Below are 26,886 nucleotides of genomic sequence, written 5' to 3'. Positions count from 1 at the left end.
GTATGTCATCTTCTCCCATAATTCCATAAGGGCAGGCTTTGTTTGTTGCTCAGTGGCTGGCACATAGCTGATATTATATATATTGCACATATATATTGTATGAATAGAAATATATATATACCCATTTATAGGGAGCGAAAGAGAGAGAGAGGAGGGAGATATTTGGTGTCTCTGCTGCTCTGCATGGGCTTTTGCCTGCAAATCTCCTCTTAGCCAGAGGAATAAAAGAATCCTGAGAACAGAGAGAGACGGAAGTGATGACGGGGAGGGTCGGTTCTTCTTAAAGCAAAAGGAAGTGCTGATGGATGTGGCACAGTCTTAACCTTCTCTTTAGTTCTGATGCTTCCCTGGGATGTGTCACGTGTCATCTCAGTAGGAGAGTCATTGGAGGGGAAAGTAGGACACTCCTAAGTTCCAAGTCAGTTGAAAATTTGTCATAATTCAATAAAAGGAGATGTCCCCTTTATTTTTTATGGCAAAATTATTCTGTGGAGGAAACAGCAGGGAAGGCAGGTCACTAGCTGTTACAGGCTTTTTCATTACTCTGTATAGGAAATCTCATAACCGACTTCATAGGATGAAATATCACCTTCAACAGCAGAGTTACAAGACAAAAGTGGGGAACTCTGACATGTGCTGGAGGAAAACTAATCTTTCTGTGTCTTGCTCCTTCCTTGCTATCCTTCGTGTGTTGGCCGAGAAGCAAAATTGGAAATTTGGTTCCTAGATATTAAAACATTTTTAGCTAGTTAATTTTAATGCATCAAGTATTTATTAGGCACCAACTATAATATAATACTTTGAAGAGGAAGAAGAATCATTTACTTAAGCTGTTATTAGTATTTGGCATTAATTAAGGTATGTATTTTATATGTATTACCCATCAGTTCAGTCAGTTTAGTCACTTAGTTGTGAGTGGTGTCTGACTCTTTTTGACCCTGTAGACTGCAGTACGCCAGGCTTCCCTGTCCATCACCAACCCCTGGAGCTTGCTCAGACTCATGTCCATCAGGTTGATGATGCCATCCAACCGTCGCATGCTCTGTCATCCCCTTCTCCTCCTGTCTTCATTCTTTCCCACCATCAGGGTCTTTTCTAATGAGCCAGTTCTTCACATCAGGTGGCTAAAGTATTGGAGCTTCAGGTTCAGCATCAGTCCTTTCAATGAATATTCGGGACTGACTTCCTTTAGGGTTGACTGGTTTGATCTCCTTGCAGTCCAAGGGACTCTCAAGAGTCTTCTCCAACACCACAGTTCATAAGCACCAGTTCTTTGGCACTCAGCTTGCTTTATGGTCCAACTTTTAATCCATCCATACATGACTACTGGAAAAGCCACAGCTTTGACTATATGGACCTTTGTCGGCAAAGTAACGTCTCTGCTTTTTAATATGCTGTCTAGGTTTGTTATAGCTTTTCTTCCAAGGAGCATGTGTCTTTTAATTTCATGGCTACAGTCACCATCTGCAGTGATTTTGGAGCCCAAGAAAGTTAAGTCTCTTACTGTTTCCATTGTTTCCTTATCTATTTGCCATGAAGTGATGGGACTGGATTCCGTGATCTTAGTTTTTTGAGTAGTAGCCACAAAAACCGATAGCAAAGTCATCATTATTTCACAGATGGAAAAAAATGACATCTATAAAAGTTAAATAAGAAATAATTATTAATAAAATATCAGACAGACCTGATTCTAGCTCTCTCTGACCCTGCAGTTGAAAACCTATGGTCCAGGGAATGTGTGGGACAGTCAGGAAATGAAGTAGCCAGTTGAGATTAATTAATAGTAGCATCACATAGCTTTTAATTAACAGACACTAGTCTGTTCTCACAGAAACTTTGAAAAGTGGGTAAATAGTGATATTAATAATCTTACTACAAAACTGGATAAGCTGGCACTAAAGTCATTTGGTTTGTGGAGATTCACAGAACTGCTGGGTGTAGTTTCATAATCTTTCCATTATAGTGTACTGACTCATTTTAATTTTTGTGGCTTTTTGAAATGCCTTTTCATTCATCCATTCATGTTCATTCTGTCATTCCCTAGTGCTGAAGGCAATGCCAGACAATGAGCATACCAAAGGGGAAAAAGAAAAGTAAAAAGCAAGGAAAGAAAAACAAAAAATAACTAATAAAACACCTTCCTTGGCTTGGAGAGCTGATAGTCCAGTGAGATGTGAGACAGTGACAGAAGCTAAACAGGTAATTAGTGTGTGATAAATTGTGATAAGGATCATGGTGATTTAATGCTAAAGGAAAAGGAAAGGGGGGGCCTCTGAAAAGCCCTTCTGAGGTCAAAGGAAGCCACTGGGAGGAAGTGATAAGGAAGAGGGTCTTAAAGAGCAGAAGCTAAGTGGCCTATTTAGTTAGGCAAGGTAGAGCAAGGGTCAGCCAAGAAGAATGGCCTGTGCACAAGCTCCAAAGAAATGACCAGTACCATTTAGAGAAGTGCAAATGATTCTGCAGGACACGAGCTGGGCTAGGGAAAAAGGAGGCGCTCAGAGGATGCGGAGAGTAGGGGCTAGAAAGCTCAGAAAAGTCAGAACAGAAGTGGCAGCCTCTGTGTTGCTGTGAAGCTTGAACTTTAGTAAAAAGTAGATGGAGAGACACTGTAGGACTTAATACTGAAGGACTTATGACAGAATTGGGCTTGCGTTTTCAAAGATCACTCAGCAAGCAAGGTGGAGAGTTGGTTGGCTGGTTGAGGTCAGGATTAGGACGATAGTTGGTAATAGCAGTTGGGAGAATGCTGAATGAAATATAAGAAGTTTCAGAGACTGGGACAATGTGAATAGACAGAGATAATGACTCTGAGCAGAGAAGCTCACCTACAGGTAAGGCAGCCAGGAAAGAAAATGTCATGTTACACATGCCCCACCCATGATGCCTATTTCACCTGCCTTAGAGATTTGAGGTCCCATCAGTCCCCGCCACATAGGCACACACAATTGAAAGTCACTGCTATTAATGAGCTACAGGTTTTGTTTTGTTTTTTAAACTGTTGGTACCTGAGATATGTATTTAGGGCTTCTCAGAAACTTTTTTTTCTTTTTAAAGACAGGGTGTAGGGTGAGGGTAAGTATGGTTAGAGTACATGATAACCTGGCAAAAAAGGAGCTGCAGAAATGAGGTGATTTGAGTGGGGAAAGCAGCCTCCCAGCAGCTTTATAAAGCCCACCAGGGGAGAGACTGCCTCTCGTTGCTGTTGTTCAGGTGCTCAGGCTTGTCTGACTCTTTGCAACTCCATGGACTGCAGCACAGCAGGCTTCCCTGTCCTTCACTATCTCCCTGAGTTTGCTCAAACTCATGTCCATTGAGTCAGTGATGCCATCCAACTATCTCACCCTCTGTCTCCCGCTTCTCCTCTCGCCCTCAGTATTTCCCAGATCACAGTCTTTACCAATGAGTTGGGTCTTCGCCCCAGGTGGCCCAACAAAGTATTGGAGCTTCAGGATCAGTCCTTCCAATGAATAATCAGGGTTGATTTCTTTTAAGATTGACTGATTTGATCTTTCAGTCCAAGGGACTCTCAAGAGTCTTCTCCAGCACCACAATTCAAAAAGCATCGATTCTTCAGCATTCAGCTGCCTGCCCATGAAGAAGACATAAGAGACAAAGGTTCAGTCCCTGTGTTGGGAAGATCCCCTGGAGGAGGACATGACAACCCACTCCAGTATTCTTGCCTGGAGAGTCCCATGGATAGAGGAGCCTGGTGGCCATAGTCCAAAAGATCACAAAGAGTTGGACACAACTGAAGCGACTCAGCATGCACACGCTTCATCCTTCGTCTAGTTTCCCAGAAGTTAACATCTTGCAGAACTATAGTATAATTATCAAAACTAAGAAATTAACATGGTACAGTACTATTAACTGCAAATGCTCATTAGAGGAGTCTTCATAAAGGAGATGGGACTCCAACTAGGGGCACGGAATAGGTAAGATTTGACTGGTAGGGAGAAGGGAAACAGAGAAGATAGGGGCTTGATCAGAGGCCTGTAGTTGAAGCAAATAATGGTGACTAACACCCTTTCCATGTGCTGTAAAATACAAGATTTCTTCTCTGAATTTACAGAGGCTGGGTTTTCTGCACTCTCTCATGCTGATGAAAAGATGTATTGAAACTTATCTAATAACTCAGTGAAGGGACAGATTCATTTTCCAAGCTCCCAGTGGAATATTGAGCACCAACTTGAGACCTTTGAAGAGTAATGAATCATAACTATTGACGTGTTTGAGTAGTACAGGATCAGGCTGTGTGCAGGGAGATTTTTTTTAAAATGACCTATATGCAGTCACCACTAAATAGAGTTTCCTGAAGCGTAATCTGAGTTTATCTGCTTGTGCCAAAGCTATAATTCTCCCAGAGACAGCTTCCTGAGACTTGGTAAGTGGAGAACACCCTTCCTCCAATTAACTTGTGGTGCTAGATAGGCTCTGGGAATGCTCCTTATTCTTTATCAGGTGTTCATTAAATAAATGAAACCCAGGTCAGTTAGTTTGATCCCAGATGGCACCTGCCAATGCAGGAGACATAAGAGGTTCGATCCCTGAGATGGAAGGATTCTTGCTACTCCAGTATTCTTGCCTGGAGAATCCCATGGACAGAGGAGCCTGGCAGGCTACAGTCCATAGGGTTGCAAAGAGCTGGACGCGACTGAAGCGACTTAGCCCACACACACAGGTCAGTTAGATTGATAGTGCTCAATACTGGTCTGGGAAAGTTCCAGATTAATTAATAAAACTCTTAGTCCTGGTGTCCCCATCTCTGCTATCCACAGAATGAAATTTCATAAACATATTCACCCACATTTCCTTAACTAAAGCAAAAATAGACCACCAGGAATTCTTCTTAAGTGTACCAATGTTCCGGACCTATTAGTGCTTTCGTAACTGTGTCTTGAACTTTCACAATACATTATTTCCAGGGAACTTTGTTGTGCAGTCTCACTCAATTCTTCCCACCTGTTTGCTCATCTTATTTGATAGATTCAGTAGCTAAGATACAGACTGATTATTGATTTTTCCTGAATCGTGCCAAAATGGTGACAAAATTGGTGACTGACTTCTCACCCACTGCCTCTTATTTTATGCCAGTGTTCTTGATATGTGTAAGTTAACTAGAAGCCTAGGCTGAGAAGACATATTCCTTATGTAGAACACATTCCAAAATGTGAAACCTCGGAGCTCAGGAAATCTGAGTGCCAGGCTCCCATCAGCTCCACTTCTGACTAGTCAGCAGGACATTGTACTGAATGCACTGTAACATTTACAAATTCTGCTCTTAAACAAATAAACAAATATTTGTATAAATGGTATTCATTCTTATCTTGAAATATATAGGCAACATGTGATTTAACCCCAATATTTCACTATTAAAGGTGATTTTTTATAATGAGATTTATTTGTTCATTTATTGAAGTATTGACTATAATTCCCTGAGCTCAGGCTCAGCTGTGTCTGACTCTTTGCAACCATGTGGACTGCAGCCCACCAGACTCCTTTGTCCATGGGATTTTCCCAGCAAGAATACTGGCCATTTCTTCTTGCAGGGCATCTTCCCAACCCAGGGATCAAACCTAAGTCTTCTGTGTCTCTTGCATTGCTGGCGGATTCTTTACTGCTGAGCCACTATGGATGTCCTGTGCTCCCTATGCTATACAGTAAATCCTTGTTACTTATCTACCTTATGTATAGTAGTTTTATCTGTTAATCCCACATCCCAAATTTGTCCCTTTATCCCTAATGAGAATATTGAAAACTATTTTCTGGTTTAAAAGTCACCTGTGCACACCATTGCTCCCATATTTATGCTGATTGATTTATTTTAATTTTTGCTTTGAAGATAATCCTCACACTGTTTAATAACTTAGAAACCATTGTGCTTAGTTTTATGCTATGTTCCCTTGGGCCATAATCATTTTATGGAAAGAAGACCTGACTTACCAATCGACCTAGTGAATTAGCTCCAAACTGCCTTGGAAAGAATCCTCATGCTGGAATAGACAACACTCATATTACCTGGTGGTCTTGAAAGCATAGTTTTGTGATTAGTTTGGTGAAGATAAATAAAGGAGAGCACTCAAAAGTGATTTTCCTTTTAGTTTTTGTTTCCTAGCGTGAAGTTGATCTGCCTAAAACCATTGTGGACAAAAGGGGGGAAAAATGGTCATAGTATTCTGGAAAGAGAAACGAAGCAGCAGCAAAGAATGCTATCAACATAAATCATTTCTGAGGGAAGAAAAGCCAGAATAAAGGTTATTCTAAAATAGCTTATAAGACGGAAGATATAATCAACCTTTGTTTCTTGCTCTTTAATGAATAAAATTCCGAGGCATTAAATGTTAGATAAACCTTCCACTTTCATTAACATCTAGATTTGATCTTTTAGCTAATTAATCTTGGTAACTAAAGTGTAAATGTCCACAGTTCTAAGCATCAGAGTTGCAGCTTTGCCATGAAATGACATGAAGCATAAGGAAAAGAAAATCCAGCATATCTGAATCTAGGAAAGGGGCATTTGCTTTGAAGTGTTGGATTTGGTCCTTGTATTTGCTAAACTCTTTCTGTTTCTCATTTTCGTTTTAGAGAAACTTGAAATTCTCAGATGGGTAAGGACCTCACCAATCTCCAACTGCAGACTCTAGATACTTCTGCAATAAAGCAATACAAGAGAGCTATCTTTTCCATAGAAAGTACAGAGATTCTATCAGGTTAGACAGTGATAATGGAGTCATTCTGTTTGTTGTCCTCTCCCTTTTGAGCGTGTCAGGAGATCTTATGGGCTGATATTGGAAAGAAGTTCCAGTTCTTGGGAATAGTGAGACCTCATGTTGCATCCTCTTCCAGTAGTCTTGTCTTCTTCAAATTTTTCTTGGGCATATCCCTTCAAAGACCATCATCATTAGGGTTTTATTTTAATGATTTGATAATTGGTAGGTTTGCCTGTTATTACCAGACTATATCCGGGTGTTACTCATGTTACCAAACAATATTTAATTAAATGCTTCATTGAGAACTTTTTATAGAGGAATATGTTGTATGCATAATGAGAAATATGAAACTTACTCTCTGTTTCTTTAGTGTCATTTGCACATGCCACATTCTGTCTGTTTACAATAGCATCAATTTTCTCTCCTTTCCTTTCTGCACTATTTCTTTCCCATACTCTTTTTTTTTTTTAATCTTCCACAGATGTCACCATCTACGTATTGATCTGTGTGTCTGCCTTACCCCTTTCTCTACTGCTCCATAAGTATTCCTGCTTAACTCACATACCTGAACTTGCATGGAGGCCTTCATAATTTCTGTGGAATCCTGTAGTTGGTTACTGAATGTGCTTCTCTGCACATTTGAGAGGCACTATTTGTCTCCTCATACTAACACTTTAATACAGAAATCCTGTCATTCAGGAGGAAAAAGACTGACTTCAGCATGTCACCAAGAAAACCATCCCATTTAAAAACAAAACAGGCTTTCTCACAATAGTATGCCATGTTTCTTCTCTTTAAAGCATTCTTTCGCTTCAGCAGAACAGCCATTTTTCAGACTTCCTCCTAAACATTAGCCTTTCCATTTTAACACAGAAATACCCAACAGGTATGGATTATTACAATGATATAATATTTATTGATTTTATTCAGTTCAGTTCAGTCGCTCAGTCGTGTCCGACTCTTTGCGACCCCATGAATCGCAGCACGCCAGGCCTCCCTGTCCATCACCAACTCCCGGAGTTCACTCAGACTCATGTCCATCGAGTCAGTGATGCCATCCAGCCATGACATCCTCTGTCATCCCCTTCTCCTCCTGCCCCCAATCCCTCCCAGCATCAGAGTCTTTTCCAATGAGTCAGCTCTTCTCATGAGGTAGCCAAGGTACTGGAGTTTCAGCTTTAGCATCATTCCTTCCAAAGAAATCCCAGGGCTGATCTCCTTCAGAATGGACTGGTTGGATCTCCTTGCAGTCCAAGGGACTCTCAAGAGTCTTCTCCAACACCACAGTTCAAAAGCATCAATTCTTCAGTGCTCAGCTTTCTTCACAGGCTCTCGATAAGTATCTCTTAATAGGTTATTGAAAGTGATTGTACTTATTTTTTTTCTTTTTTTTTTAAATTTTATTTTATTTTTAAACTTTACATAATTGTATTAGTTTTGCCAAATATCAAAATGAATCCGCCACAGGTATACCTGATTGTACTTATTTATCTGGTAGAGTCTTAGAGTTTTTCTTATCATTGTCTTTGAGCTCTTTCTTAATAAATGTGGTTCAGTACATTTAAATGATCATAATTTCTATACTGGCAGCCAGAGTGCACTCTACTTTACTCTGAGCTTCCTTGTCACCCCTGTATTTGTGAGACATAAAGTTGTATGCTTATAATCTTATTTTAGATGAAGCCATACCTAGAGAATAGGGGTGACAGATTCATGATGGATGATTTGGCCAGCCTCCCTTCTCTCATGGCTAAGGAGATAGACAATAACTAGAGAAAGATCCCTGTGGGGAGGAAAGAGATTGGAGCAAAAGAAATGTGAAGAAATGCCTTGAGGGTTTTATACAGATACCCAGCTCCCAGTTCTGCTCACAGTTAAGTCTCTTCATAAAATTTAGCAAGAAAAATTAGGTAGACCTGTTCTTTCTTCAGTTCAGTTCACTTCGGTAGCTCGGTCGTGTCCAACTCTTTGTGACCCCATGGACTGCAACATGCCAGGCCTCCCTGTCCATCACCAACTCTCAGAGTTTACCCAAACTCATGTCCATTGAGTCGGTGATGCCATCCAACCATCTCATCCTCTGTTGTCCCCTTCTCCTCCTGCCTTCAATCTTTCCCAGCATCAGGGTCTTTTCAAATGACTCAGCTCTTTGCATCAGGTGGCCAAAGTATTGGAGTTTCAGCTTCAACATCAGTCCTTCCAATGAACACTCAGGACTGATTTCCTTTAGGATGGACTGGTTGAATCTCCTTGCAGCCCAAGGGACTCTTCTCCAACACTACAGTTCAAAAGCGTCAATTGTTCAATGCTCTGCTTTCTTTATAGTCTAACTATCACATCCCTACATGACTACTGGAAAAACCATAGATGGACCTTTGTTGGCAAAGTAATATCTCTGCTTTTTAATGTGCTGTCTAGGTTGGTCATAACTTTCCTTCCAAGTAGTAAGCGTCTTTTAATTTCATGGCTGCAGTCACCATCTGCAGTGATTTTGGAGCCCAGAAAAATAAAGTCTGCCACTTTTTCCACTGTTTCCCCATCTATTTGCCATGAAGTGATGGGATATGAAAAGTACAAACAGTATGTGCTTTCTTATCCCACCTCTATTCTGTTCCTTGCTGTTTCCCTAGATACCTCTTTTGTCACTTCTGTCATGTCAAAAGTGACCTTGATTTCCATTTTATCCTGATTTTACTGCGTAAAAATGTAGTATATTAGAGTAAGGGCAGCCTCAATGCATGATTCTGCTCTCCTTCTAGTCTGGCTCTTTTCATTCAGGAAAGCCCCACAAATCTTCACAGAGTGATTTGGCCTAAGATTTAAGAATAATTGAAATTTTTCTATTGTTGTTTTTGTTAGCTTAAATATATACCTTGGCCCCATTTGAGTATATCTGATGTTCCTCAGGGGATTAAAAACATTCTTTTTTCCCCAGAGGAAGCAAGAAGATCTTGCTTTTGTCCTGGTTTAAGTCCTGACATTTTATGGATCTTCATTAGTTACAGTAGGTAATGAAGGTTAATTCTATCATGTTTGGCTCACAGACTATGGCCAGTGGGTTTTTAGCATCTGAAGAGAAAGAGAAACAGTTCCTTAGGAAGGAGTTTGGTGTTTCCAAATGAAGCTCTCTGGCTTTGTGTTTGGTTTGTGGTAAGTGGGATACAGAACTTTTGAACGTGCACTACAGACTTTTGTGTTCACAAACTGAACTCAAGAGAAAAGAGAGGGTGTAATCACTATTTATAGATGAAGTTAAGTGACTTTTAAGGATCACTGCAACTACAAGTTGTGGAGGTGAGATTTCTAGGCTAGCTTTATTTGGACTGCATCATACTATATAAAGTAAATAGGCTATAACGAAGTTTATAGTCACCCAATATATGACTGCAACATGACGTTATCTGGAAGGCTGTGACTGGGAGATGAAAAAAAGCAAATTGGTCAAGGAGAGGATGAATGTGAATGTGATTGTGAAGAAACAAGGAAAAGGTTTTCCACCCATTTGAGAGTAGGTCGATTCCAGAAAGGTCATGGTTTATCTGCATCAGTGGGAGATAGCAGTAAAAGTTACCTAGTGCAAGACAGGAAATGCTTTAGACAGTCATAACGTGGACTGAACCCTTACAGTCAAGATAGAGAATGAAGATTTTTGAAGTGACTTGTCAAATGAGATCAGTATTTTACAAATGTCTTGTGTTCAATAAATACCTGACTTTTTAGTAGAAAATAAATTCCAGTTTCTATATAAAAACAACTTGACATTTTTCAGTAATACTTTTTAATGAGCATTGCTCTGAGCTATAATATAATGAAATTTGCTTAAAAGTAGAACAGGCTGGTAATACTTGGCAGAACGAAGAGGCATATGGTAGAACAGTTGTGATTTATTGGCGAAGGCTTTCAGTTTTTGGAAAGCTAGAGGCTTTCAGCATAGTGGACTGCATCTTGATATTCAGTCCCAGAAAGGAACCACAGCAAAACAATATGCTTAAATCACATTAGCCTGATATATATTTAAATCATTTTCCTTTTGAATTAATGGTTATAATTACAGACTATGTTCATACTGCAAAGTGATATAGACAACTGAGGAAATTTTCCTGGCAATTCATATTCTATACCATTTTATAAGAAATATAGAAAATTGTGGCTTTTTTGAGGGCAAGGAATTGATTGTTTGGGTTTAAAAAAAAAGCAGCTGATTCTCCTCACTTTGTGTTAGTAAGTGTAGCATATTGAATTTAGTTTCCTATAAATTTACTTTAACTTTTTTTTACTATGGTAAGAATACTTACATGAGATTTACCCTTTTAGCAGATGTTTAAGTGTGCAAGATAATATTGTTAGCTATAAACTTATTTTTAATAAATAATAAGATAATATGTATATATGTAAGTGGAGAAGGTGATGGCACCCCACTCCAGTACTCTTGCCTGGAAAATCCCATGGACAGAGGAGCCTGGTAGGGGTCACTAGGAGTCGGACACGACTGACCAACTTCACTTTCCCTTTTCCTTTTCATGCATCGGAGAAGGAAATGGCAACCCACTCCAGTGTTCTTGCCTGGAGAATCCCAGGGACGGGGGAGCCTGGTGGGCTGCTGTCTCTGGGGTCGCACAGAGTTGGACATGACTGAAGCGACTTAGCAGCAGTAGCATATATGTAAGTTAAGCTAGGAACATGCTGTAATAGTAAAGTCACTTAGAAGCAAGATTAATATCTAATCAGAAGATCAATGATCCTGCAAGAAGGCCTGATTACCAAAACACCAAATGGCATTTCCTTTATCTTTTTATAGAGAGGAGGCTAATTTTGTTTTTATAATTTAAGAAATCTCAAATGAACAGTGCATGAATCACCTATTTTCCTTTTATGGTATGCTAATTCAATATGTTTATTAAAGCCATTTATTCTCCTGTAGTATTATTTTATTCTTCAATTAAACCAGTACATTAATGCCTTTAGGAATTCCCCCTAACCTCAACTTGTCATCATGAATTTATTGAAATGTAGCAAATGGTAAAATAATGAGCTGCCAAATGGCTTCCTTTTGGTTTCACTAATTTATGTTTGTGGCTTGTCAGTCACACTCTATATACAGCTAGAAATTTGCAGTTGAGAACAAATTCTCCCACTTAGGGATTACCTTGTCAGACTGCATGGAACATGATATAATCATTTTATTCTTTTTATTCCCCTGCTTCATCAGTCTTTACAAAGTTTTCTGAAAACATGCAGTTTTTCCTACTTTAACCTTTCTGGGTACTTATTTCCTTCCCTTTTTGAGTAATCTCTTCTTATAACAGCTTCAGGAGGGAGATAAGAAGAGTAGAGATAACTGGAAATGGTCATAATAATGCTGCTAATAACAACAGTCTATCATGTGAAACTGACTTGTAAGTGGGTGACGGAGCCCCTGGTGTTTCACTGCCAGGCTGGACTACAGATCAAGATGTACTGAGAGAGGTTAGTTATTTGTCTGCTGTCGTGACTCTGTCGTTTTCTTTTCTCCTTTTGTGTTGGCCTTAATGGAGGGCAGCTCGCATCTCATTTGTTTTTGCTGGAGCCTTCCCTGTTCAACATGCTCAGCACGTCTACTTCCCATTGCCATTTCCTCAAAACCTGTTCCTCTCCTGTAAAGATATATAAAATCAGGAGAATTATACCATCTCAGGCTTATTTTATTCCCACTTCTTATTTTTGTTCTACAAGCTTAGCCATCCTGAAAACCCTAATGGAATCTTTTTTTTCCCCAAAAATATGAAAAGCAGAAGCGAGAAACTTTACATACTTTTCACCAAGTTCAAATAATATTAAACTTCTAAACTTTTGAAGCATACAAGTAAGTTAACATCAGGATTAAAAAATATGCTTTTTGGATATGCACTTTTTTTTTCCTCAGATGAAGTGTAATAAATAAACCATGTCAGATATAATAGGATTCAGTTGAATAGTATTTCTTCAAAGAGCAAGTAAAGATGGTTTTTAAATTAGAATTAAATGCATCTAAGTATCAGCTATTATATTGCTTAATTTGGGGGCAGTTTTAAGGAACAGGCAGTCATTTATATCACATGTTTTTAAACAAATTGTAGAGGAATAGAAATCACTAAATTATTACCAATTCTTTCTAGTCTTTGAAAGATTTCTAAGTGTGGCAGTAGTCCCTGAATTTTCAATGCCTCTGGATCCTGGAATAAAACAAAATGTATGCCTTGGAAAAACCTGCTATTTGTTCACTTTTATCATGGCGTTGTATTTAATAAGCCTTTAGTTGAATACACATAATGGGGAGAAATCTGTTCTGAAATTTAAATTAATGAAAGCTTTTCACAGTGGCTTCCAAATAAAAAATTTAGGCTTTTTTTCAGAGCACGGGTAAGGATGGGAATTCTGATTAGCCACACAATGTAGATTGCTTTGTGATTCATCTCTGCAAATCAGCAGTTTGAAATCCTATAGTTAGCATTGGGTGCTCTCCAGGAAGATTTTATGAACATCAGCTTGTTATTTGGCAAAAAATGCAATGTCAGTTGTCCAGACATCATCTTTTCTCAATGAACACATGTTCATATGTTAAATAATCATAGTACTAAATCAATTACATTATTAAATCCATTGGCAGAGGTTAATACCTTGTGAGGTATATTTACATCATCAGAAGGCTAAACTTTGTGAACCTTGGAGCAAAGGAATCATTATACAAATGGAGATGATAAATAGGCCAAAGAATTGGTGTTTCTTGAGGATTTGGGTGCCCTTTTACCTATTTTAGGAGAAGGAAATGGCAACCACTCCAGTATTCTTGCCTGGAGAATTCCATGGATGGAGAAGCCTGGCAGGCTCCCGTCCATGGGGTCACAACGAGTCAGAAACAACTGAGCAATGATGTCTCACTCACTCATTCACTTAGCTATTTTAATTTATATGAGTTTATGTTTTTGGCTTTCTTCATAAAATAATTCAATTGAGTTAAGACTAACAGAGCTAAAAGGGACTGTTTGTCTGAATCAACATTGTAACAACCTCTGTATAAACCAGTGCTTTAACAGCTTCTGTGCTCAGGGTAACTGTTCTGAAGTGGGAAAGCTGGTTTTGATTTCATTATTAACTATTTCCTGTTTCTTACTGTTTGCTAGGCACCATGCTGGATGATACAGAGTATTTGTTGCTTCACCCCACAGAACAGGTCTGATGGGCCTTCTCTTAATCATCCTGGAGAAGCAACATCTACAGAAAGTTTTGCTTAAGTGATTCATATTCTAAGTTCATCTTTCATCTGGAAAATGTCTCATTGAATTCAATGATTACTTTTCCTCTGCTTTCTGGATAAGGGTAAGAAGGCTGTTAGAAAGCTTTGGAGAGATTCTTCCACTCTCTAATACTGGAACCATCATTGAAACTGGGGAGCATGTGCACTTTTCCATACCTTTGTACAATCAAGGAGCACTGACCATGTGCTGTTTCAAGAGCCTGTACTTACAAAAGGTGGTATGTGAGCCGGACCCTATTTCTGCCCTTAGAATTGCAACCATTGCATGTTTGCTGGCAAGAGTTTGTTACTTCCCATTCGAGGCAAAGTGACTTGCACCAACAGCTGGGTTTTGCTGCTATCACTTGGTAGTTTATTTCCCCCAGTGTCTGTTCAAGCCCTCCTTTGGGAGAAGATGAAATTCTTAGAAATCCTCCCTAGAGAATTCTTTCTTTAAGAGGGTGCACTTTGCTAACGCAGTCCCACTTTCAAGGGAAAACACAAATTTATTCATTCACAACTGTAAATGTATATCATAGTGTTCAATGGACTAAATATTCAAGTTTTGCTGTTGTTGTTCAGTCGCCCAGTTGAGTCCAACTCTTTGTGACCCCATGGACTGCAGCATGCCAGGCCTCCCTGTTCTTCACCATGTCCCAGAGTTTGCCCAATTCATGTTCATTGCATCGGTGATGCCATCCAGCCATCTCATCCTCTGATTCAAGTAGTAAGTAAATATTCAAGTAGTAAGTTATTATTTATTTAAAGCTATGCAAACAGTTCTTTAAATATGATTAAACATGCTTTGAAAACAATAAATTCAATGAGATGGTTCGCTAGTATCCTCGATTCAATGGACATGAACCTTGGATAAACTCCAGGAGATGGTAAGTGACCAGAAGGCTTGGTGTGCTGCAGTCCATGGGGTTGCAAAGAGTCAGACACAGCTTAGCAACTGAACAACATCAGCAACAAGGCTTTCCCAGGCCCAGCTTTGCACAAGTAAGAGACCCATCTCTCAGAACCTTCAGGTAGACCTCAGATGCCGTGGTGCCACTGCCACCTCCCACCTTTACCCTCTTCTTATATCAGAATATTTTCTTTTGTCTTATTTTTTTCTCCAAATGTATTCTTATTGTATAACCAGAAAGAGTAAATATAACAGAGAAAGGGCCAATCCCATAACATCATCATGAGGGAGTATCTATCCTTGACAATGCATTTTAGTTGTTGAGTATGACATTCTGAAGATTTCTTTCTTTTTCCTTTTGAAGTTAAGTTAAAACTGCTTTTTTTGGTTACACATTTATTAAAGACAATCATTTATAGTTTATAAAGAATATTGCCCTTATATACACAAAACTATCCCAATATTGGTCCTTGAAAGCAGCTACTCATACCCACTGGTGTCAACACCAGTATTCAATCTAGATTGGCTTCATCTTGAAGTGTATCCAATAAGACCATAGAGCAAACACTTCAGGTCCCAGGGAAGATGATAAAATACTCATAAGCTTTCTGGATCCTTGGATTGATTGACACTAATAAGGGAACCAGTTTTTGATTTTGGAAAAGAAATGTGTTCATCTCCAATGATGATTTCAAGCTTCTGCTGCTGTACTTGGTTGGGAGGAGGCCAAAAAGCATCATCTTCTTTGGGAATTTCAATGTCATCAGCTATTCCCTTCAGTTCCTCCATCACACTTTTATGTATATAAGCTTGTTTTCTGATCATGACATCATTTTATAATCACTGCTATTGGCATATCCTGATTTCCATCAGGTCAAAACTTAGACTCTAGGAATTCAAAGCTAAACTTGCCATTGTGACCCATGCAATAATGCAGACATAAGTCCCTATGTCTCTGAAAGTTGCTTTTAATTTCAAGGCAATCTACATTCATTTAGGCTAGCTAAATAGCACTTGGATAGCTACTTTGGTGGTGGTTAGAAGAGCCACTTGTATAGGAATTTTAATAGTTGTGCTGGAATAAGGAAACATTAAAGCAGAGTTGGGAACTCTCAACACTGCTCAGCCAAGCAGTAAAGGAATATTTTGGTTTGCCTGCCTCGCCTCCTCTTTTCCTTTTTTCCTATGTTTCAACATTTAGTGGCTACTTATGAGAAAAGAGCACTCCAATTTAAAGTGAAATTTTAGAATTCTTAATTGATGGTAAGTAGTTGAAACAAACAAAAATATATAGTTAAAATCTAAAGTAAAACTCTAGGGAAACCACCAAAAATTAAATAAATAAAAAATGATGACTGGTCAGATATGGGCCCTGAAGTTTATATAAGAAATTTGGCCTTAAAACACTGTAGACTTCTGTCATTGTCATCTGTCATTATCATCATCATTATTATTTCAATTTGTATAAAAGTTGTTGACAGTAGAATATGAACTACAGGATCTGGTAAGGTCTCCTGTCCCAAGGTGTGGCAGTACAGGTCACACTCCCAATATCTACCCACATCTTAATTCTGCTTACTAACAAGATGGAGGAGACATGCTAGCAATGATTGTCAGTGATGTTAGGATGAAATCTTTCATCTTAAAATATAATCTTAAGAGTATACCTAAAAAGAAAGGCAAAAAAGCAAAATGGCTATCTGAGGAGGCCTTACAAATAGCTGTTAAAAGAAGGGAAACAGAAAGCAAAGGGGAAAAGGAAAGATATATCCATTTGAATGCAGAGTTCCAAAGAATAGCAAGGAGAGATAAGAAAGCCTTCCTCAGTGATCAATGTAAAGAAATAGAGGAAGACAATAGAATGGGAAAGACTAGAGATCTCTTCAAGAAAATTAGAGATACCAAGGAACAAGATGGGCTCAATAAAGGACAGAAATGGTATGGACTTAACAGAAGCAGAAGATATTAAGAAGAGGTGGCAAGAATACACAGAAGAACTGTACAAAAAAGATCTTCACAACCCAGATAATCACGATGATGTGATCACTCACCTACAGCCAGTCATCCTGGAATGTGGAGTTAAGTGGGCCTTAGGAAGCATCACTATGAACAAAGCTAGTGGAGGTGATGGAATTCCAGTTGAGCTATTTCATATCCTAAAAGATGATGCTGTGAAAGTGCTGCACTCAATATGCCAGCAAATCTGGAAAACGCAGCAGTGACCAAAGGACTGGAAAAGGTCCATTTTCATTCCAATCCCAAAGAAAGGCAATGCCAAAGAATGCTCAAACTACCGCACAATTGCACTCATCTCACACGCTAGTAAAGTAATGCTCAAAATTCTCCAAGCCAGGCTTCAGCAATATGTGAACCGTGAACTTCCTGATGTTCAAGCTGGATTTAGAAAAGGCAGAGCAACCAGAGATCAAATTGCCAACATCCACTGGATCATTGAAAAAGCAAGAGAGTTCCAGAAAAACATCTATTTCTGTTTTATTGACTATACCAAAGCCTTTGATTGTGTGGATCACAATAAACGGTGGAACATTCTGAAAGTGATGGGAATACCAGACAACCTGACTTGCCTCTTGAGAAACCTATATGCATGTCAGGAAACAACCGTTAGAACTGGACATGGAACAACAGATTGGTTCCAAATAGGAAAAGGAGTATGTCAAGGCTGTATCTTGTCACCCTGCTTATTTAACTTCTATGCAGAGTACATCATGAGAAACGCTGGGCTGGAGGAAGCACAGCTGGAATCAAAATTGCTGGGAGAAATATCAATAACCTCAGATATGCAGATGACACCACCCTTATGGCAGAAAGTGAAGAACTAAAGAGTCTCTTGATGAAAGTGAAAGAGGAGAGTGAAAAAGTTGGCTTAAAGCTCAACATTCAGAAAACAAAGATCATGGCATCTGGTCCCATCACTTCATGGCAAATAGATGGGGAAACCATGGAAACAGTTGCTGCCTTTATTTTTCTGGGTTCCACAATCACTGCAGATGGTGATTGCAGCCATGAAATTAAAAGATGCTTACTCCTTGGAAGGAAAGTTATGACCAACCTAGACAGCATATTCAAAAGCAGAGACATTACTTTGCCAACCAATGTTTGTCTAGTCAAGGCTATGATTTTTCCAGTGGTGATTTATGGATATGAGAGTTGGACTATAAAGAAAGCTGAGTGCAGAAGAATTGATGCTTTTGAACTGTGGTGTTGGAGAAGACTCTTGAGAGTCCCTTGGACTGCAAGGAGATCAAACCAGTCCATTCTAAAGGAGATCAATCTTGGGTGTTCTTTGGAAGGACTGATGTTGAAGCTGAAACTCCAATACTTTGGCCACCTGATGTGAAGAGTTGACTCATTGGAAAAGACCCAGATGCTGAGAAAGATTGAGGGCAGGAGGAGAAGAGGATGACAGAGGATGAGATTGTTGGATGGCATCACCGACTCAATGGACATGGATTTGGGTGGGCTTTGGGAGTTGGTGATGGATAGGGAGGCCAGGTGTGCTGCACCTTATGGGATCGCAAAGAGTTGGACACAACTGAGTGACTGAACTGAACTGAACTGAATATCATTCTGTCTCTAAAACTTTTAAAATTGAATCTACCATTCAGTTTGAGAGTGGCAGCAGATGGTGTGGTTAAGATGTCCCTGTTCCTTGCCTACTTCAACCAGTGATTTACTGGGTAACCTTGGCCACATTACTTAGTCTTTCTTTTTTTTTTTTTTTATTTAATTTAACTTTACAATATTGTATTGGTTTTGCCATATATCAAAATGAATCTGCCACAGGTATACATGTGTTCCCCATCCTGAACCCTCCTCCCTCCTCCCTCCCCATACCATCCCTCTGGGTCGTCCCAGTGCACCAGCCACAACCATCCAGTATCGTGCATCGAACCTGGACTGGCGACTCGTTTCATATATGATATTATACATATTTCAATGCCATTCTCCCAAATCATCCCACCCTCTCCCTCTCCCACAGAGTCCAAAAGACTGTTCTATACATCAGTGTCTCTTTTGCTGTCTCGTATACAGGGTTATGTTACCATCTTTCTAAATTCCATATATATGCATTAGTATACTGTATTGGTGTTTTTCTTTCTGGCTTACTTCACTCTGTATAATAGGCTCCAGTTTCATCCACCTCATTAGAACTGATTCAACTGTATTCTTTTTAATGGCTGAGTAATACTCCATTGTGTATATGTACCACAGCTTTCTTATCCATTCATCTGCTGATGGACATGTAGGTTGCTTCCATGTCCTGGCTATTATAAACTGTGCTGCGATGAACATTGGGGTACACGTGTCTCTTTCAATTACTTAGTCTTTCTGACTTTAAGCTCCCTTATTTGTAAATGGAAAGATGGCTTCAGATGACCTTTAAGGCTGTTTCCAGATCTTGAATATCATAAATTTATAAACTAATTCTTGTAAATGGCCAGTTAGATTGATTTCTCCATTAACAATTATTTACTAAAGGTCCCAATATATATTCAGTCTAAATTTGTCATATTATTCCTCTTTCTGAATCCTTTAAAGATGACCATGTTTTCTGTTATATCTGATGCGATGATGCTTTGATAGATGTTTATTCTGAGCCCCTGTTTCCTCCTCCCAAATGATTTCTGAGGCTGGGCCGCTGCTGAGGGTTACTCACTATCTCCTGGGAAATCATCCAAAACAAGAATGCAACCAAGGAAGGACATGGGATACCAATAGGGATCAAGTTCTGACTCTTTCCTCTGTGGCAAAAAGAACAGGATTCTTTGACTTTTAGACTAGCATAAATCAGGGCCTCAGAAGCCAACTAGTTTAGTTCCATCTGTGATGCAGAGTGGATTGTTGTGCTACATCTTTTTGAAATGGACTACTTCTGAGGCTGCTTGTAGCATCTTTGAACAACTATAGCAGTAGCTATCTCAGATAATATATATAAATGCAGCCATTTTAGAAATCTAATGTGTATCAACGTAGGTGGTTGATAAAGTATGTGGAAGTAAATCTAAGAATGGATTGGGAGATTTTGAAAAACATTAGATTCAGAAACATGTCTTTCATAAAACATCAATTCCTGGCATCACTGTCAGTATGCCTGTTTATCTTGTCTATCTGTGAGATTGAGCAATCAGGAAATTTCCTTTGTTGACTTTTCAGCGTTTGACACACTAGCAGTGTTCAACTGCAAAACTGAGACTGGATACTCACTCACAATAGGTGTTATCTGAAGCAGTATATTGCTCAGAGAATTGAAAAGTTGTATCTCTGATTTGGGGGTCTCAGGACTCAATCAGTTAATTATTTTTATTATCCTACAGAAATGTGTATTTGTCAGTGGCATCCGTACTCCGGTTTTAAACATTTGCCTGATTAGGTGCACTAGTGAAACAACAGGTGATTCTGGGTGAGGAGCTATCAATTACTGCAGACTCCTCCAGCTTCCAAACTAAGTGTGTCCAAACCAAGGAGGCTTGAAAACTATTTGAGGGATTTGGGGATTATTTATAATTTACCGTGGTGCCTTTGTTGTATTGATTATAACTTTCTGGGCTTATGGGGATTAATTAATAGGACTAAATATGAAAGGCTGTACACTAATGTCATTAACAGGAGCCATAATTACAGAACATAATTGCCAATAATTCTTCAATGGTTGTTCAGTAATCAGATTCTTTTGAGGTTAAATGAAAAACAAATAGACATTTTGTTCATAGAGATAGTAGCAATAAAATAATGCATAATCACACTTGTTTTTAACCTCACTGCTCCTGCACCATGTGCCAAAGGAGGCCTATTGTATGTCCAGGAATAGTTGGGTAGGCCAGGATGGGGTGATGATTGAAATTATAGCCTTTGGAGTTAGAGATACATGGATGCTAGTCTTGATTGTGTAACTTACTGCTTGTGTGACCTCTGACAACCAACCCCTGCCAAATCTCTGTTTCTCATCTTTTAGTAAGGGCAGTGCCTCGCTGATGATGTTGTTTTTGAAATTAAGTGGAATAATACTTGTGAAATCTTTAATATCATGAATGGTGCATAATAGGTACAGTTAAAAATAAAAGGCTGTTTGTGGGCATTGCAGAGGCAGTGGTGCCCAGCAGCAGGCCAGACACAGCTGATGATATGTAGGAAACAGACTCTTTGGGCTCACACCCTTAGCTGTGAGCCATGGGTGCTTCAGTTTTGTCTTCTGTAAAACAGTGCTAGTAATTTGTCTGCCTGATAGAGTTGTTCATAGGATTAAGTGAAGTAATGTGTATAAAAGAATTAGAAGGTTAGTGCATAAAAGGATTGGTGTTATTGTTATTGTTGTTTAGTTGCTAAATTGTTTCTGACTTTTTGGTGACCCATGGGCTGTAGCCCACCAAGCTCCTTTGTCCATGGTGTTTCCCAGGCAAGAATACTGAAGTGGAACTTCCCGACCCAGAGATCAAACCCTTGTCTCCCACCTTGGCAGGCAGATTCTTTACCACTGAGCCTCGAGGGAAGCCCCACTGGTATTATTACTGTTATTTTATTATTATTATTATTATTATTACCTGTGTGGAAAAGCTCATTCATGGATAATGAAGTATAGAAAATTACCAAATAAAACTGAATCTTGACATGCCTTAAGAAGAGTTATTGTAGTCTGTTAGAAAGAAAAGACTAGTTGTATTAGCTGTGGCTTCATTGGCTTTGAAATCGGAATCATACCTGGAATATCGCCATATAGATTGGCTTGGGGTGAGATGAAATGGACTTGAAAGAGGACCAGGGAAGGAGGTGGAACCCTCAAAAATCCAGCAGATATAGTTGATTATCTGTGATGTGCCCCGAAACAAGAGAAAATAAAAAGGGAGGCATCTATTTCCTCCGTACATTCACAAAGAGATCTATAGGAATTGGGGGAACATTTTCCCCAAATGTGAATGTTCTTGGCTCTCTTCCTGTTCTCCCATTTGCCTGGTTCTCCCCACTCCTGTCCCAACAATCAAGAATATACCAAGTAAACTCTAAATGGCAGGGAAGAAATTCTTCCGAAGACAAAGCTAGAGGCCAAGGGCCTGTATACAAAGCCACTTCTGAGCTGTGGTAATCTTTTTCTGATCCCTGTGAAACCTAAATGATCTATTGCATACCTTCTTGTGCTAGTCTCTGTCTCAATCAACTCTGAACACAGAGCATGTGAGAGTAGTCTGTGAGTGGGGTTCATTTGTATACTTTAACACACTTCCTGGAATTCACTCTCTTTGCTTTAAACAGAAATGTGAGCAGACTCCAGCTACCCTGAATGGGTTAAGGAAGCTAACTGGAGTGTTCAGCTGTTCCCAATACCTGCTTTTTTTTTTTTTTTTTTTAAATTCTGCTTTCAACCCGCTGCCTTCATCTATCTTCCCCAACAGAGTATTGATCAGCTCTTGAAATGGTCTTTCTCACTTCTAGACACTCTCTTCAGATACTGTAGGAGTGAAGGAGAATATGGTCCTGCCCTTGAAATGCAGTTATTTTAGAACTGAGCTTTAAGAGCCTCCGATAAGGGAGATGATGCATAGGAATGCTCTAGTGGCCATGGAGGCCTCAGTCAACAACAAAAAGGAAAGCCAACCCCCAGTCTCTGAGTGGACTGTTTCAAAAGTGCCTTTGTGAACTAGTTGCTTGAAACTCAGATATCACTGCTTCGTTGATACAGTGAGTTCCCAGAAGTCTCCTTAACCCTTAACATCCCTGAGGCAGGTAGTGTTATACAACCACCATTGTTAAAACTCTGTCAACTAACAAAGTCAAATTATAACTTTGGATGCCAAGATAACATGATGTAGTCAGAAGTTGCATGGGACTTCTTTAGGGTCCAGTCGCTGTTGCTTTCTCTTGTGATCTGAGCAAGCTGAACTAGAGGGTTCCAATGATAGTGAGAGGAGAGGATCCTAGAATCTTGCCTGTGTGCTTCTTAGTTGTCACCGTATCTCTCACCACCATCTGTTAACCCTTCGGTGAGTAAAGAATGACAGGCTATGCCAAGACAGAAAGAATAAGGCCATGTTCAAGTTAGATTTGAATTCCTTAATGTAAAGAAAAAGTAAAGAAAAGGAAATGAAAGAAAAAGGAAGGCATTCAATAGAAATGGGTTCTATAGAGGGAAAAGTTAAGTCAGTTCCTTTCAGCTCCCAGAGGGGCATCCATAAAGGTAAAAATATCTATCATTGACTGAGGGCTAACCATGGACCACATACTGTGCTGGCCCTTCACTTGCATTATCTCATTGAATCCTACCAATAACAATTTCATGGAGAGGCCATTATCAACTTCATTTTATGGATGAGTAACAGTGATTTAGAGGGATTAAGTATCTTGCCCAAAGTTGCAGAACTAACAAGTGATGCAGCCAGGATGCCATCATGCTGGTTGGATTCTGAAGCCTGTCTAATTAATCATGATGCTCCATGCCTTCCAGCCACATATTCAACTGAGGAATGCCTGCACGTAGTTGCCTTTCATTGAGAGGACGGGATGTGAAACACAAAGCAGTGAATAGAGAAATGTCAGATGATTCAGTCAGAAAACTATGGTTTAGTTAAAATCTTTTGATTTGAGAAAAACTTCTTTGTAATGTTTTTATTGCAGTAATTTTGATAGCAAGTTAATTTTATCCTGTACTAACTACTTCATGTTGCCTTTAACTTTCTATGATAAGTATGTATTTATTTTGTAAGAAAAGAACAGCATTTTTTCAGTTTCATAACTATAATTATATCATTAAGAATATGTATTCATAATCTAAAACTCCATACGAGACCATTAAAGAGGTAAAACCTCTCTACCTAGATTTTTCTCTAGAGAAATCTTTTAACTAATCTGGGCCTCAATTTGTTCATCTATAAGATGGGGAAACAAGTTTACAAAGATTAATAGAAATGTATAGAAAGGGCTGCGCATAGTGCTTTAGCTTTAATAGATTCTCAAGAAATAAGACTTGTGATTATTAATAATGTCTTCTAGTATTATTATGATTGTTATTATTATTATAAATAAAACATTCCCTAATATAGCTTACCATTTAGTCCTATTTGGGGAAATGATCACCTTTGAGAAAGATCTCCAAGGCCCCTCTACTCTTACATGCTCTCTATATTGTGTTCCTTCCAGATTGGAGATTTCCTGTTTTTACAAATATTATTCCTCTGATTCATTGTTAAAATGTTATTGTGTTTTAATCAAAATACTAGAAACTAACTTTCATAGCATTTATATTTTTTCTCTTTTCATTAAAAAAATTTATTGCTATTACATAGTTTTCTGACTATAAAAACATACTTCGTAAGTACTACTTTTTAAATTGTGTGGCTTAGGTCTTGACTGGTACAGAAGTGTTCTCAAAAGATGTGTAAACTGAAATAACATGTGGAAGAAAAGGCTCAGTGTGAGTGAGAATTCCAACCCCTCACAGCTGTGTATTTATAAAGACTCCTGTTTTGCGTTGACTCTGATTTCAGGACAATATTGAGTAAAATTAGGTCAAAGACTAGTGAGTATATGGTGATTCTGTTAGGGAGAAAATTGTTTCCATGTATCCACATTCTCTCACAAAGGTGTAATTCTCTGAAAATTTGCTATTAAACCATTTGTTATTGAATAACATTCAGTTTAAAGCAGTTATTTCTCATTCTCGTCCAAGGTAGATTCTTATTTAACACCAAAAGGAATTTTAGAGTTTTCTTAATCAATAAAGAAACAATGCAAATGATGAGACTCTAATGAGCATTTCAAAAATCATGTGACAGTTGAATCAGACAGTTCAATTTCTTTCTTTTTTTTTTAATATCTTCATTACTTGTTGAATTAACTGATATGCTTTTATCTTTAATCTGCAGTTTGCCTTTTTCATTGAGTTTCTGGAAAAAGTAATTGATATATAAAGTGCTTAGCATTAAGTCTGCTATGTATTTAATGCTCATTAAATTCTAATCATTAAAATGCTCCCTTCTTTCTTCAAACATTCCCCCAACTTTTCTTTCCCATTTCTCAGCTAACATAAACAACTGAGCCAAGAAATTATCTCATTTGAAATATTTTCTGACAAAAACAGGTGACCAGTTTCCTAGATTTAGTTTCCCTCCTCCATTGGCAACTCCTTATTAATTCTGTAAATAGAGTATGCATGTTTTTGTTTTTGTTTTTTAATTTCAGTGACCTCAAGCACAAAACTTGCTAAATTCCTGGAAGGAAACCAGGACATTTATATTTAAACTATGTGAAGTGAAATCGTTCAATTGTGTCCTACTCTTTGCGACTCTAAACTGTATAAAGAGCAACAAAAACATTAGGTAGAGACTGACTTAAACTCAAGTTCAAATAGCTACTCACCTCACTAATGCAAAAATAAAAACAAACAAAAAAAGTACTGTCATAGGAGACAAAACACACCTTTTCCAAGGATAATTAACTGCTGATTGTCTAAGCCATCTCTTTCTATAAGGGGAAAGTCAACATTACTTTGGAAATCACCTCCATTCCTTATTTTTTTCCTCCTGCTACATTTTGAAATGTGCTACCACAAATTCTAGTCGCCTTGAACAAGACATCTCCAGTGGTCCAGTTTATGCCAGCTGCTAATTGGAGGGCCCTGGGTCTGTCTGCTGACTTTAGAAAATTAAATTTCCTCACCTTGAGTAAAAAGGTGGAAATAAGTAATGTATTGGAGAATATTTTCTGAAATTGTTTGCCTACATGACTGTGAGTCCAAGACTCTGCCAATATTATCACTTACTAAGAGTAGCAATTGCCATTTATTAAGCACTTATTCAATCTTCTCAAGGGACCTAGTAGATGAGTACTAATATTATGCCCTTTTAGAGGTTAGAACACTGAGAATGGGAGATTAAATAATTTGCCTATGATTACACAGACTTAGGTTTCTAACCCAAACCAAACTACTCAGATTGCAGAGCCCATGTACTCTCTTTGTGAGTAACAACTTGAAGACAAAAATATATTACACAAGATACACACACATATTTTATTCAAATATAAATTTCTTTCCTTCTGGAATATTTAGCAAAAAGAGGTTGTTAACTAGACTTCATTTTGCTATACTTTGAGCATAAATCTTCCTAGCTAGGCTTCAACAGTTCATGAACCAAGAACTTTCAGGTGTGCAAGTTGTATTTAGAAAAGGCAGAGGAACCAGAGATCAAATTGCCAACATCTGTTGGATCATATAAAAAGCAAGAGGATTCCAAGGAAAAAAAATCTACTTCTGCTTCATTGACTACATGAAACTCTTTGACTGTGTGAATCACAACAAACTGGAAAATTCTTAAAGACATGGGAATACCAGACCACCTTACCTGCCTCTTGCAAAACCTGTATGCAGGGAAAGAAGCATCAGTTAGAACCAAAACTGGAACATTTGACTGGTTCAAAATTGGTAAAGGAATGCATCAAGGCTATATATGGTCACCCTGTTTATTTAATTTCTATGCAGAGTACATCATGTGAAATGCTGGGCCGGATGAATCACAAGCTGGAATCAGGATTGCTGAGAGGAATATCAATAACCCCAGATATGCAGATAACACTACTCTAATGGCAGAGGGCAAAGAGGAACTTAAGAGCCACTTGATTAAGGTGAAAAAGGAAATGAAAAAGCTGGTTTAAAATTCAAATTTCAGTAAATGAATCATGGCATCTGGTCCCATCACTTCATGGCATATAGATGGGGAAACATGACTTTATTTTCTTGGGCTCCAGTATCACTGGGACGGTGACTGTAGCCATGAAATTAAAAGATGCTTGCTCCTTGGAAGAAAAGCTAGACAAAAAACAAACCTAGACAGCATATAAAAAAGCAGAGACATCATTTTGCCAAGAAAGGTCCATCTAGTCAAAGCTATGTTTTTTCCAATAGTCATGAATGAATGTGAGAGTTGGACCATAATGAAGGCTGAGCACTGAAGAATTGATGCTTTTGAACTGTGGTGTTAGAGAAGACTCTTTAGAGTCCCTTGGATTACAAA

At 38.6% G+C, this 26,886-nt stretch overlaps 1 protein-coding gene and 1 pseudogene across 23 annotated transcripts in view; one reads left to right on the top strand and one right to left on the bottom strand.

Moving 5' to 3' along the window:
* Positions 1-26,886, top strand: part of NRXN1 (neurexin 1) — a 1,220,650-nt gene that overhangs the window by 301,407 nt on the left and 892,357 nt on the right. The window lies entirely within an intron of this gene.
* On the bottom strand, positions 15,387-15,794 carry LOC102414446 (annotated as a pseudogene).

Source organism: Bubalus bubalis, chromosome 12, assembly GCF_019923935.1.
Source record: "Bubalus bubalis isolate 160015118507 breed Murrah chromosome 12, NDDB_SH_1, whole genome shotgun sequence".
NCBI classification, from domain to species: domain Eukaryota; kingdom Metazoa; phylum Chordata; class Mammalia; order Artiodactyla; family Bovidae; genus Bubalus; species Bubalus bubalis.
This window is presented reverse-complemented; position numbering and strand designations above follow the sequence as displayed.